This window comes from Periplaneta americana, chromosome 10 (genome assembly GCF_040183065.1).
Source record: "Periplaneta americana isolate PAMFEO1 chromosome 10, P.americana_PAMFEO1_priV1, whole genome shotgun sequence".
NCBI classification, from domain to species: domain Eukaryota; kingdom Metazoa; phylum Arthropoda; class Insecta; order Blattodea; family Blattidae; genus Periplaneta; species Periplaneta americana.
Window position 1 is genome coordinate 24,388,595 of NC_091126.1, and position 15,313 is coordinate 24,403,907.

At 35.4% G+C, this 15,313-nt stretch overlaps 1 protein-coding gene across 1 annotated transcript in view; it reads left to right on the plus strand.

Moving 5' to 3' along the window:
• Window positions 1-12,998: 12,998 nt before the first annotated feature.
• LOC138707524 (uncharacterized) overlaps window positions 12,999-15,313 on the plus strand; it is a 737,224-nt gene continuing 734,909 nt past the window's right edge. The window contains exon 1 of the mRNA XM_069837052.1: window positions 12,999-13,187. The gene's annotated coding sequence lies outside the window, so the exon portion shown is untranslated. The remainder of the gene's footprint in view (window positions 13,188-15,313) is intronic.

The window sequence follows — 15,313 nt, forward strand, 5'->3', positions numbered from 1 at the left end:
ATGTGTTTCCTTTGTTCTCTTACTTTTACAGACATTCTTTTATTCTCCTTGCGTTGCCCTTGTTTTCCTTGTTTTCCATTTGTTCTCCTTATATTCTCCTTGTTCTCATTATTCTCCCTATTCTAATGTATGTCCCTTGTTCTCCTTCTTTTCCAGTCATTTTGTATTCTCCTTGTCCTCCTTGCGTTGCCCTTGTTTTCCTTGTTTTCCATTTGTTCTCCTTATATTCTCCTTGTTCTCATTATTCTACCTATTCTAATATATGTCCCTTGTTCTTCTTTTCCAGTCATTTTGTATTCTCCTTGTCCTCCTTGCTTTGCCCTTGTTCTCCTTGTTTTCCTTTTGTTCTCCTTATATTCTCCTTATTCTCATTATTCTCGTTATTCTAATGTATTTCCCTTGTTCTCCTACTGTTCCAGTCATTGTTTTATTCTTCTTGTCCTCCTTGCGTTGCTCTTGTTCTCCTTGTTTCCCTTGTTCTTCTTATATTCTCCTTGTTCTCATTATTCTCCTTATTCTAATGTATTTCTCTTGTTCCCCTACTTTTCCAGCCATTCTTTTATTCTCCTTGTTCTACTTGCGTTGCCCTTCTTCTTCTTGTTTTCCCTTTGTTATCTTTATATTCCCCTTGTTATCCTTGTCTCCTCACCATGAATTTGTTCTTATAGTTCTCCTTGTGTTCCCCTTTATCTTCTTCTCTCCGCCTTGTTCTCTTTGTCCTGCATTCGTTCTCCTTGTAGCCTCTTAGTTTTCGTTCTTTTCCTTGTTCTTCTTGCATTTCTCTTGTTCTCTTGTATTCTCCTTTCCTCTTTGTTTTTCACTTGATCTCCTTTTCCTCCCCTTGTTCTCCTTGTCTTCGCTTTCTTCTTCTTATGTTCCCCTTGTTCTCCTTGCATTTTCCTCCTTTTTGCCGTACCCTTATTCTCGTTGCATTTCCCTTATTCTCTTTATCTTCCCCTTGTTCTTCTTGTCTTCCTTTTGTCATTCTTGCTTGCCCCTTGTTCTCCTTATTTTTCCATTATTTTTATATTCTCCTTGTTTCATTTCTCACATTTCGGTGACGCTAGACGCAAGTCTGAAGCAATACTAGAGTGGAAAGTGGAAATGCGTAGACGCCAATATCCCTCTGTAACGCATTAAGTTACTGAACCTTTCTTGAATTTACCTACATAATACTGCAAATCAACCGCTACTCTTAAATGAAAGCGTGTTCCAATGTTGCCGTTTGGTCGCTTTTTTTGTAAAAAATCTCTCAAACCCGTTCACGTAAGACCACAATAATAGTAAACACTTTTGTTTAACTCGCTACCTCTATTCATCTCTCGAAATGATCCCATTTAGTCATCTCCCATACTTTATAACCAGAGATGTCATGGGTTATTAATGCGATCTTTGAATTAATTTCCATAGCGATACGTACAAATTAAATAACTTTGTTGTTTTACCGTAACATTGGTTTTATTAAATCCTTATAGATACTATCGCAGTTATCATCTCATAAATTTCTGTATAGAAAGTACTGTAGAATTTTTCTTTTAAGTTTGTAGATTGTGTAAAATTATTTTAAAGTCGTTTACTGAGGGTAAATTTAATTATTTTTTACCGATAAGCAGTTAACATTTCATCATAAATTTGGAGTTATACTAATAATTTTAATTTTTAATGCATTATATGTGGAAAAAAATAACGCTAATATTTATATAGATGTAATCTTCTGAAATGGCCTAATTATGACAGCATTTCTTAACCCTTTCTGACTTGAATTTTTTTTCATAGAGACACCATGGATTTAAAAAAAAATCTCTTCCTAATAACAGCTGGCCAATGAACTGCTGGGTGCTGCAATCTATCGGTAAAGAACGACACTACTTCTGAGGATACCAAATGGAATCATACCTAAGCAAATCATATGAATCCGATATTACAGAAATGTTAGTGATTGAAAATTGACTCATTCGAGCGGAAAAGGTTAACATTACAAGATTTACGATAAAAATACGTTCTGACGACTGGCATTCAAATTATTGCATTTTTAAATGCACGGAGAAAACTTGTTAAGGAAATAATTTTTATATCCTCAACACTGAAGTATATAGTTTAGAAAACAATCTCATGAAAGGGTAAATTTTTTTACGAAATGGACAAAGATCTCCTTGTCATTGATTCTCCTTGCATTTGGCTATGTATAAATATCACAGCGAAATATATTTCATTAGTAAATTCAGTGGTGCACAAACATCTTGATTTTTTAATTTCTAAAGTAGTACATTTTTAATTCCCTCATTATTACACGTTGTACTGGATAAACTTAATGATTTATAATACTAAATACTTAAGTACGTGTAAAATGATTGTTACTTTAAGATATACAGAATGTACAGTAATATTTATATTATAATACTTATCGGCTTCATCTTCTAGAAAGTTTGAAAGAAGAAGAATGTAAATACGTTTGTGCGTCACTGATTTAGTCAAGTCCCTTAAGAATTTAGTGTAAAATTCATGTAAAAATATCACTGTACCATAAATTTGTACACTGGTATAGAATAAAATAATTTGAGTGATACTGTACCGAAACTGTCAATATCTTTAATGTTTAATGTCTATTTCTTTTTTTTATGAAATCTATTTTTGGTATGTATGTGATCTTTTTATTTTCAAGTGAATTTCTATTGTTCCAGCATAGCTTTCATCAGGAAATATGATATTTAATAGCAATAACCTGAGGTCTCGTTTAATTTAAATAACTGGAATTAAGTTTACTTAGAATGTAGTCTTACTTTTATGCATATAACCAGAAAAATAAATTTTAAATTCCACTAAGCGGTTGACAAGAAAAAATTTCTCATTGACTATTACACTTTTACTACGTCACACTACTTTTGACCAATAAAATGATACGAAAGGACGTCTTTCAACCAATCATGGCTGCTTATCGCACAATTTTATCGCGTCCCTAGCATTTGTATATTTTTATTTATTTTTATTGGGTTATTTTACGACGCTGTATCAACATCTAGGTTATTTAGCGTCTGAATGAAATGAAGGTGATAATGCCGGTGAAATGAGTCCGGGGTCCAGCACCAAAAGTTACCCAGCATTTGCTCGTATTAGGTTGAGGGAAAACCCCGGAAAAATCCTCAACCAGGTAACTTGTCCCGACCGGGATTCGAACCCGGGCCACCTGGTTTCGCGGCCAGACGCGCTGACCGTTACTCGACAGGTGTGGACCGTTTATTTTTATCACTACACAAGCATTTGTTTCTTTGCTTGCCAACATTTCAAACAGCACTGGTCTGGACGTCAAAAATCAGAAAATTACAAACCACTCCAATCGATGCAGAGCACTTTCAAATATGATTCGCATTGGCATTCAAGAAAAAGAATTAGGCCTAATAAAGATCACTGGTCATAGCTATGCATTTTCCCTGAAACCCTATTTACAAATAAATGAAGAGCACCATTCGGAAATCCTGAATAAGTTGAGCGATACATCATGTACATCAAAGAGTTCACTTCTTTTACGCACACGTCCAATATAACACCAACTGAACCACCAACCACTAAAACATTCAAATTTGAAAATTGTACTTTCAGTAATTGTTTCTTTTAAAATTATTCATGTTTATTTTTTTATTTCATCATCGTCAATTAAAACGATTCTTGTTTATTTCATCATCCCTAATTAAAACTTTTCTAACACTTGTTTATATCATTTAGGTTATGTTTGTTATAGCTTCTGTTATATGATATTATGAATAGTCACGTATCAGAGATTGTTTAATACTAAGATTTATTGAAAATCATCTGTCAAGTGACGTTGATTACTGGGATCGGGATAAATGAAGTGGGATGCAACTGTTTTAATAAAAATGAAACTGAATCAACAAAGCCTTCTTGACTAGTAACCGTCCACAGAGTTCAATGAAGATTCCATAGTTGGCACAACTGATGCCAAGAAAACAGCTAATAATAACACTCTACTGCCATCTACTAGCGTAATATTTATAATGTTGAGATGGTACAAATTTGAAGACAGTTGTATTTTCGTAAGTCAATTAATATTTTATTGTATTGGAGTACTTCGTTACTTCTAATCTTTATATACTTTCTTCTAATCGTGTAATAGTCAATTAAATCCCACTCGAGTTTTGATTTTCTCTAGATAAATCAAAACCTCTAGTGAGGTTACTGTTGATAGGGGAGAGTCGAGTAGTATCGGACATCGGGTAATATCGGACAGTGCGTTTCTTTCATCTACCACCATATGGTAGTACCTGAATGACATGGTTACGTTTCTCTATGCGACATCACAGAAGCGTAACCATGTCAATCAGGTACTATCATCGTGTGGTATATGAAAGAAACTCACTGTCCGATATTACCCGATGTCTGATACTACCCGACTCTCCCCTAACATTTTTTTCATTAAGAATTACTACAATATTTTTGCTGAAGATAGGGCTAAAAGCTGATAAATAGAAGAAATAAAATAATAATATTATTTTACTGGTATTAAACTACCGAAAAACGATAAAACCCAAAATTTACTTTTTCGTCAAAATTCGGTGTGGGCTACAGACTCCCCTTAAATTTTATGTATATATACGCAATTTCCTATAAATCAATACAACTCCTAGCCTATGCAGATGACATCGACATTGTTGCTAGAAGAAGAACAGCACTGGAAGATGCATTTAACTCTCTACTGGACGCAGCAAAGAGGATGGGACTACAAGTGAATGAAAAGAAGACCAAGTACATGATATCTAACCCAAATAGAGCTTGTGGTGCAGATTATTTCTTGGAGATTGGAAACTATAAATTTGATCGAGTAACTAATTTTAGTTATTTGGGCTCTATAGTTAGTCAAGATAATGATATGAGTCTTGAAATTGGTAAAAGGATCTTCCTCGCTAATAGATGCTACTATGGTCTCGTGAGACATATTAGATCTAAAATATTAACCCCCCAAAGCAAAATTAGGATATATAAAACCTTGATAAGACCAGTCCTCACTTATGCCTCAGAAGCCTGGACATTGACTAAAAAGGGTATACATAGATTAAACATTTTTGAACGGAAGGTTTTAAGGTCGATCTTTGGGCCAGTCAATGTAGATAACGAATGGAGAGCCCGGTATAATCATGAATTATATGAACTCTTCAGTGAACCCAATATAACATCTTTTATAAAAATGGGACGCCTGAGGTGGGCTGGTCATATAATGAGATTAGAGGACTCGAGACCAGCCATCAGAGTCCTCCGATATGAACCAGGGGGAAGTAGACGAAGAGGAAGACCAAAGGTCAAATGGGAGGATGGCATCAGGGAAGATGCCAGAACTATTGGAGTTAAAAACTGGATGAGTGTTGCTAGAAATAGGGATGAATGGCGGAAACTCCAATGGACAGCCAGGACCCATGATGGGTTGTCGAGCTAAGGATGATGATGATACGCAATTTCCTTACTCGCAGTTAAATAATTCAGAATGTGCTGAAGTATTTTTCAGTGTGTCCGCGGTTTAAATCGACACATGACTCCATTCTTCCATACATATCAAATTAACTGAACGATTGACTTGCATTTCATATATTAAAGCATAGTTGGCCACAGAATTAGTCCCATTCCAAATCGCAAATGCCGATCATTACCAAACACAGCCGGCATTGACAGTTCTGTCATCCGACTCTGATCCCTGGAAATAGAGAGCTCAAAACCTCATGAGTGATTCCAACTATTTCAGGATTATATCTAGAGTAAATTGGTAGCTATAGTTTCAGAGGATCTATAATATTGGAACCTGTGTAACAGCCTAACGCGCATTATCATTATGCGCATGAATGAATTGACAGAGAGGTCATATTTACATCGAGAAAGAATCGAACATTTTAATAACTTCATTTCCGAACGACTGTTGAGCTTACATAAACCGAATTTTAAACAAAATATGTAACTACGCTATTTTTATTTAGCATGATGAGTATAAGTAACAATCAGTGTCTACAGTAATCCACCAATCCTTGGTTCGAATTTATTTTATTCCTAAATCACAAATTTCGAATTATTAATAATGTTATTCTTCTTGAAGATCAAATTATAATAGCACTCATGTAAAAAATTTAATAGTGTTAACATTTTATTAAAAATGTAAATGTAACTTGGATAACCATAGGCATCTTTTCAGTGTGATATCTTCACAATGGTATAGAGATTGATTGATATTAAAGGATGACGACGACTGTAGTGATGAGCAAAATACTATGAACATATATAGCACAAGATTATGGTTACGATCTGAAAATAACAGACATATTAATATAAAGCACACAAAAAATCATAAACCAACACAAACGCAGCAAGATAATAAATACACAACATTAATTTATCATAAAACCAACCAAAATCGCATCTGCATTAATGAAAATAAATACAGAATATTATGCAAAACAAATAACACATTACGGAAATGATTAAACCTTCACACCAAATAAAGACAATACAACTGAAGTGTATAAGTTAACATGCAATAGCTGGCCAGATTTCTTTCCGTATAGAATAATCTGGCAGATCACACCACATAAAATACTGGGTGTTCAGTTCAAAATGTGTCATTGTTCGCTGTATGCCGTCATATGGCTAGTCGATGAGCCTAGAGAATTCAATCTTCCTACACTTCCGCAGAGGTGTATTACCTATATGTCAGAGAAGTTGCATAGCAAGTACGGCGTTCATTCTGAAGAGTACTTACTGATATGTACGGTAACGCCGGTAGTGGCAGGAATGTGAACTGTTTGGACACATATACTGAGGTGGGTTTTTTCCTTACTGTCGGGATATGGGGAGAGGGTTAAGACGATTTCTTACGTATTTGTTGACATTAACTTCGACGGTCAACATGGACACGGAGCATTTGATTTGTATTGTAGAATGTTGCGGTACGCAAACGATGATAACAATTAATACCCTCCGTACGACTTGGCCGCGCAAAACACAGTTCGAAAGAGGTTATGGTAGCACACAGACAGTACAGACCGCCATCTGTTGCTACGACGTTCAAGTTATACCATACACGTTCTCAAGTTCAGATTGAACACCTTGATTAATAGGCAACTCTCTGACATAAAAGCTGAAACTCGCTTCAAAACGCTGACTCACAACAGTGACGTCATGACACACTTTGAAATGAACACCCAGTATAAAGAATATATTAAGCAATAACGAAACCGCACGACACATCAAATTACACTAAACACATCACAATCGGAGTAATATAGAAACAGGAATGGAAGTACTACACATCGCAATGAAAATTCAACATCTGAACATAGAACAGTATGAATATATAAACACATAACATATCCACAACACATACTCAATGTGAAATTCCAATTTAATACATGTGTATCATTTGATATAAAATTACGTGTAATGCAAGCATCCCCACAGCTACCTAAACATCACCCTTATTTGTTTAGGCATTTTCATGTGTGGACTATGACTAATATAAGCACAAAATTATATTAAGAAACCTAAAGCAGCAACTTGTTTGCGATGTGGTTGGTTCGTTGCGCGAATAATACACGCTCATAATCTTTGATGAAGCAATAGGTAGCGATTATTGTACTCTCCTCGCCCAAGGCACGATTGGTCCCCCACCTCCGCAGCTGAGCTGACGTCTTGCCTCGTATTGCGTGACAGAGAAGTGTAGCTTTCCTTTCCATTTCAAATGTGTTGATAACAATGGAATTAATTTAGAAGCATTATAAATTACAATACTATTAATCACAACTATAAATTTGCATAGATAAAAATGGTTACGTGATGATAATTGAGAATTTATTTTCGCAATATATAGCTTCACTGCAGAATAATCTCGAAGCCGTGCTACGGAGGAGGAAAAATTACAAAAATCTAAGCCACTTAACTTCTTCTTCTTTTTTTCAATTTTATGTTCTGTTTATAAACATATTAAGATAATGAGTAGAAACAGGATATAATAAACACAATCATTATGTAGTTTTCACTATCAGAACCTAAACTGTGACAACAAATTATACTGGCGTTGAAACATACTGACACCACTAATCGATTATCATCGATAATTTGTTAGTGTAAATGTGGCTTCTTTAGTTATTACTTCTATGAAAAGATGGCGAAGATACAAGTCAGTGTTGCCAAACGTACATAAATACACCCGCAATATAAAACTGAATATATTTCATCCCTTCTGTTGATTGTAAAACGACATTGGGTTTAGCGGTAAACCGCTGATATTGTCAATTATGAGAATAATTTATGCTTAATCTACATCATTTTTGCTGACAGTCCTTTAACCGACTCAATAATGGTGGAAGCTATGGAGTACTTACTTACTTACTGGCTTATAAGGAACCCGGAGTTTCATTGCCGCCCTCACATAAGCCCGCCATTGGTCCTATCCTGAGCAAGATTAATCCATTCTCTATCATCATATCCCACCTCCCTCAAATCCATTTTAATATTATCTTTCCATCTACGTCTCGGCCTCCCTAAAGGTCTTTTCCCCTCTGGCCTCCCAACTAATATTCTATATGCATTTCTGGATTCGCCCATACGTGGTACATGCCCTGCCCATCTCAAACGTCTGGATTTAATGTTCCTAATTATGTCAGGTGAAGGATATAATGCGTGCAGTTCTGCGTTGTGTAACTTTCTCCATTCTCCTGTAACTTCATCCCTTTTAGCCCCAAATATTTTCCTAAGAAATTTATTCTCAAAAACCCTCAATATCTGTTCCTCTCTCAAAGTGAGAGTCCAAGTTTCACAGCCATACAGAACAACCGGTCATATAACTGTTTTATAAATTCTAACTTTCAGATTTTTTGACAGCAGACTAGATGACAAAAGCTTCTCAACCGAATAATAACAGGCATTTCCCATATTTATTCTGCGTTTAATTTCCTCCCGAATGTCATTTATATTTGTTACTGTTGCTCCAAGATATTTGAATTTTTCCACCTCTTCGAAGGATAAATCTCCAACTTTTATAGTTCCATTTCGTACAATATTCTGATGACGAGACATAATCATATACTTAGTCTTTTCGGGAGTTACTTCCAACCCTATCTCTTTACTTGCTTCAAGTAGAATTTCCGCGTTATCCCTAATCGTGAGCTATTGAGTACTATCGAAACTATTTCAAAGTTTGTCAATTTTTTAAAATCTTTAGTTCTGACATCCCGTGATTAGAAAGTTCGCTTATACGATAATAAAATCGTAGTTCAGATATCTTTGAACACCGGTATACTTATTTCTCCACAACTTACGCGTTGCTTAGCAACTATCTTATAGAAAGTACTTATCGGAAATGGAATCCCTCCTTCCCTAGTGTTTTTCTTTGTGCAATGGCAATTCCCATAATTTGTCGTTATTCCCTCCGACTCTACGAGCGTGTTCATATATGTCGCTATTGTATTGGCGTTCAAAAATACCTTACCACCCCATTAATCGATAGTGATCGATAATTTGTTAGTGTAAGTGCTACTTTTTCGGTTATTACTTCTATGAATAGATGGAAAAGATAACAGTCAGTGCAGCCAATAGTACGTAAATATACCCACATTATTAAATTCAAAATTTCATCCATATACAGTGATTGTAAAAACCACTAGGATTAGCGGAAATCCTTTGATACTATAATCTTCACAACCATTTTTCCTCCACACATTTTTACCCGTTCCAATAACAGTGTCACCTGTTGAGAACTATCGGAACTTAGTTCTGCAAACGTATGAGCTTTAATATTCCTGTAAAATTAAGTTCTGAATTTTTACTCGGGGGTGAAAAGCGGTCCGAGCGTGGTGCTCACCTTACCATTTTATTTTAGTCATGGAACATGGAGCTCTACTTCCATGCCCTACCTTGTGCGTTCATAGAGCCCAAAAGGGCATTTTTATCTATTGAAAATTATCTAGCATAGCTTTCTTTGCGAGGGAAGTAAATCCGGAAAAAATATCTCGTAAATATTATTGAAAGAACTCTATCGCTTTATAAGAATGCTCCAGGAACTTTCTTAAATATATCTCCCATATTACAATTCAATGTTACTAATCATCTTCGCTTTTCATCCTACCTCCGGGGATTTGATTGCGTGTTTAAAACATTAGTAGAATTCAGCACTGTCAGACTACAGGTTGAAGTAAGCCGTAAGTATTGAATATATGTGGAGGCGTTTAAAACAAATAAAAAGCTTTAACCATTACGTCAACTACGTTTGTTAGAGTTAGAACACAGTTGATACGGAACTGTCATGGTAGATTTGTAGGTTCTATCGTGCCATTTTTCCGAAAACTAAAGAAGATAACTCAAACAGTGTTAACATTCCAAAAAGTAGACAATTCATCTAGTATAATTTAATTAAATCGAGAAGGTCCATTCGTGTGATTAATTTAAAAACCATTCTGCACAGAATTAGATTTTCTTGAGTGTCACTTTAAGCATTTTGAGAGAAAATCACGATCTTCATCCTAATTGGGTTTGTTAGAGTCGAACTGCAATCCTAAATAATGAAGGATGTTAGATATCGACAAGAAATAGTAGTCAAAGGCGAAGAAACATTCAAGTAACCCTTGAAAATCTTTCTTAATATCATAGTGTGACGTTTCATAATTAGAATCGAGAAAATTGCGTTATTAATATTTTATTGTAATGAAGCCAGTTATTACTACGTTTTCATGGAATGCAAATTAAGCTTTCAGGAATAACTCCCTGTAAAGTTAATTTGAATAATTTCGAGGGAAAAATTGTTCTGGGGCCGGGTATCGAACCAGGGACCTTTGGTTAAACGTACCAACGCTCTCCCACTGAGCTACCCGGGAACTCTACCCGACACCGATCCAATTTTTCCCTCTATATCCACAGACCTCAAAGTGGGCTGATAACAGTCAAGCAACCAACATTTGAGTGCACACTAACTCTGTGTGACTTTAAATTGTGGTTTTCTGTTACGTACAGTGACGTGTATTATGCAAATTAAGCTTTCAGGAATAACTCCCTGTAAAGTTAATTTGCATAATACACGTCACTGTACGTAACAGAAAACCACAATTTAAAGTCACACAGAGTTAGTGTGCACTCAAATGTTGGTTGCTTGACTGTTGTCAGCCCACTTTGAGGTCTGTGGATATAGAGGGAAAAATTGGATCGGTGTCGGGTAGAGTTCCAGGGTAGCTCAGTGGGAGAGCGTTGGTACGTTTAACCAAAGGTCCCGGGTTCGATATCCGGCCCCGTAACAATTTTTCCCTCGAAATTTTTCATGGAATATTGAAATCGATTTCGACACCGTTACCGTACTGAGTATACTGACGTTCAAAGATACCTGACACCACTAATCGATAGTGTTCGATAATTTGTTCGTTTAAGTGTGGCTACTTTATTTATTACTTGTATGAATAGATGGCGAAGATAATATTTTGTCAATCGTACATAAATATACCCTCATTATAGAATTCAGTTTTTCATACCACTCTACTGATTGTACAACGACACTGGGTTTAGCTAAAAAACCGCTGATATTGCCAATTATGAAAATAATTTATGCTTAATCTACATAATCGTTTTTCCTGTCACTTTTTAACCGCCTCAATAATGGTGCCACCTATTGAGAACTAGTGAACTCTTTCAACGTTCGTCAATTTTTACATCTTTGTTTCTGACTTATCCCGTGGTTAGAAAGTTCGCTTACACGATCATAAAATCATAGGGCAGATATTTTTGAATGCTAATGTTGGACCCCCCCCCTCAACCCTGTTTTCATACAATTTTCGATACTTATTGAAAACTGTTTCAATAGGGAAGCTGAAGTTTCGAAAATAATAGTAATAATAATAATAATAATAATAATAATAATAATAATAATAATAATGCTTTATTTTTTCTGGCAAAGTAGTTATGTTCGTTAAAATGCCATCAACATGTTAGCATGTTGGTCATCCTGTAGGTCTTGACTATGAGCTACGTTGCGTTTTTTATATGAGGCGCATGAAAACTTAATATTATTCTTTTCGATAATATAGAATGATAACTCTAGCTTTTAGGAAAATACAAAATATTATGTGTGATAGCACGACATTCAACATACAAAATTTCTCTCGCTCTTTGTAAAACAGAAGCGGGATCAAACAAATGACGATCGTTCATGCGCTTAGCGCATTGAAATAGTTTTGAATACGATAAAAATTTTCAAGAAACTCAATCCGTATTGAATACGATCCGATCCCACGTGTTAGGTGTATCGACGTTGAGACTCAGATCGTTTTGAATTCCCGTTTTCATGAAGATCTTAATAGGCAAAGTTATTCAAATCGATTTAAATACTCCATGACAACGTTGTATATGATATTTATGATGCAAGCCAATTCCACGTAACACCCTCGAAAACTTTATTTAACATAATGGGTACCACGTAACAGAATTCCATAATTTTTATTCTTTTTGTGAATGGGAAAATTTTTGTTCATCACATGATTACATAAATAATTGTACTAGTAGTAGTCAAATATCCTACCACATTGTTTTATTTTCCCGCAAGTATTTCTAACTTAACAATAACTGGAATAATTTGTTTCGATGACAGAAGGAATACGTTATTTATCCTTCATAAGCGGTTTGCAGATTGTACGGTTCATGCTGAAGTGGATTAAATGTAACTAGAAAAGCTTTCTTTTACAGAGATACAGTCTCGAACTGGGGAAAATTACTTACATTCTCATATAAATAATGGTTTCGTAACATACAGACTAGAAATACAACAATCGAGCCCGTTGATTTATAATAAGCTTTGTTAGTACGTTTCAAATATTGTTTTATGTCAATAAAATAACCCTGGACCATAATATTCTTTTATTCATTTGCATAGACAGCTAATACGCACTCAAGCTTTGGAACGAAACCATGTAAACTTGGCTTTGGTGCCAGCTGACTGTGACGTCTGGTATCTGCGCGAACTGTGTGCGCAGTGTTTATGAGTGAAAGCAGGTTTGTGTCGTGTGTTATCTTCTTTAAATTTTCGTTTAATATTACGTTATTATACTTAATTTGACATAGCAATATTAAAATATAATTGCATAAGTGTATTTGCGTCTGTGCTGTGTAATCCTGTACGTTGCAGAATCCAGTTTCTTCAACAAGCTTGTCACCATAACAAGGTAAGGAGAAACATAACCTATATTTCAGAACGTTTACCGCTGCGTGTACTTGTTAAGTAAGTATTTGCTTCGTACCGTGCTGAAATGCTAATTATATTCCACTTGAAAACAGGTAATATATTGCAGTTAGCAGAAGTACACACCGAGAGATCAATTAAATACGTAGGGAGAACGTCTCATTTTAACAAGCTAATTAAATGTGCTTATAATTATAACGTACTGAAGTTGATGTTAGTACTTCTATGATGTTTAAAACATTATTTTCGTAGCATTATATAGCGCATGTATATTATTTACAAGGAATTATTTTATAGCAAACTTCAAGAGAAATATATTTTTAAATTTTACGATCGTTTCGCTTTCATCTTTGTTCCTTTTGTTAGTTTGCAGTCTTCGACATGATCTATTTTGTGTGTGTGTGAGTGAATGAGAGAGTGAGAGTGAGAGTGAGTGTGTGTGTGTGAGAGAGAGTGAGTGAGTGAGTCCGTGTGCGTGTGTGTGTGTTTTTACGGTCACGGTACAACTAATTATTGACAAATTTCTTTAGTTTAGGTTTTTATTGCATAGGACAAATTAATTTCTTGTGCAAATTAACAGGCCTTCATTTAAACAACTATAACACGTCCACAACATAGAAATATGAAAGATACAGTAATTCTGGTTATGATAGTTGAAGAGAAACTTGCATGTAGTACGTGACTTTTGAGATGTCCTCTAACTTTTGATGTTGATTCCAAGTTTCCCGTTATATGCTGCAGTAGTTGGGAGCTCCACATGATCTTGTTTCTTCAACCTGAATGTTTCATGGTGCAAACCATCAATGTACTCTTAAGCGTCTACACTGCCTTTCATCTTCTGAGTGAAAATAAGTTTCCTATACTTACTGATGTTGAATATCAGGTTTTTATTCTCAATATCTTTACATGTTTTCTTGAAATACTGTGGCCGCTAGTGTTTCAAGTTGAGTACCTGATTGTTTTGAAGCCTCTTTACTTGATATGGGGGGGGGGTGAGTTTTCTGGCATTTCGAATGATGTCATCATACTTATTTGGAGAGAAATCCCATCTAATCTTCGAACTTGTTGTTTAATGACTGAAAATGTTCTGTTACATGGCAGAAAACTGTGACCTCAGATTTTTTTACAATGCAATATTGAGTAGAAAAAAAGATAACATTCCTGGAATGTTATCTTTTTTCCACTCAATTAAAGCTTCAATGCTGGATTTATCAATGATATGAGACTGCAATATTCCCCTTTTTACACTCATTGCATAGCTTAAGCAACATTCTACAAAAAGGCTATTTCAATTTAATTTCTAAATTGTTTTAATGTTATCCTTTTTCCTCTCACTCCTGCAATTAATGTGTATAAAAATATATTTTTATTACGAGATAAAGCTACCTGAGTAGCTCATTGGTTAGCAAGCTGGAATCTTGCTTTGAGGTTTCAGTTTGAATCCTGCTTGGGTTGAAACTCATTGTGGTATTCTGAGGTTTCTCACAACTGTGAGGTAAATGTCAGGTAAACATATTATGGTTCCTCGGACTCATCCCACCAAATACCACTTTTTTTTAATTCTAGCTAACCAGTTGATAGGCATGTTAAATAAATGATTGAAATTAAAAATGTTCAAGCGCAGTACATATTTTTCGTAGTCGACCTGGTTGGCGAGTTAGTATAGCGCTGGCCTTCTATGCCCAGGGTTGCGGGTTCGATCCCGGGCCAGGTCGATGGCATTTAAGTGTTGCTTAAATGCGACAGGCTCATGTCAATAGATTTACTGGCGTGTAAAAGAACTCCTGCGGGACAAAATTCCGGCACATCCGGCGACGCTGATATAACCTCTGCAGTTGCGAGCGTCGTTAAATAAAACATAACATTTAACATATTTTTCGTCGAATAAATTGATATTCACAATCTAATACATGTAATATCATCTACCGAGGCAAAATTTTCAAAGAATATATATGCAGTGTTTGTTTATGACTGAGAATGTTGTATGACGCATATAAATTTGGAATTAATTACGCCAATACTTTCAACCTATTGCAGTTCGCTCATCCATAACAGTTGTAATGTCCATGTTTCTGCCACATATCACACTCCACACGAAGCACTCCACTA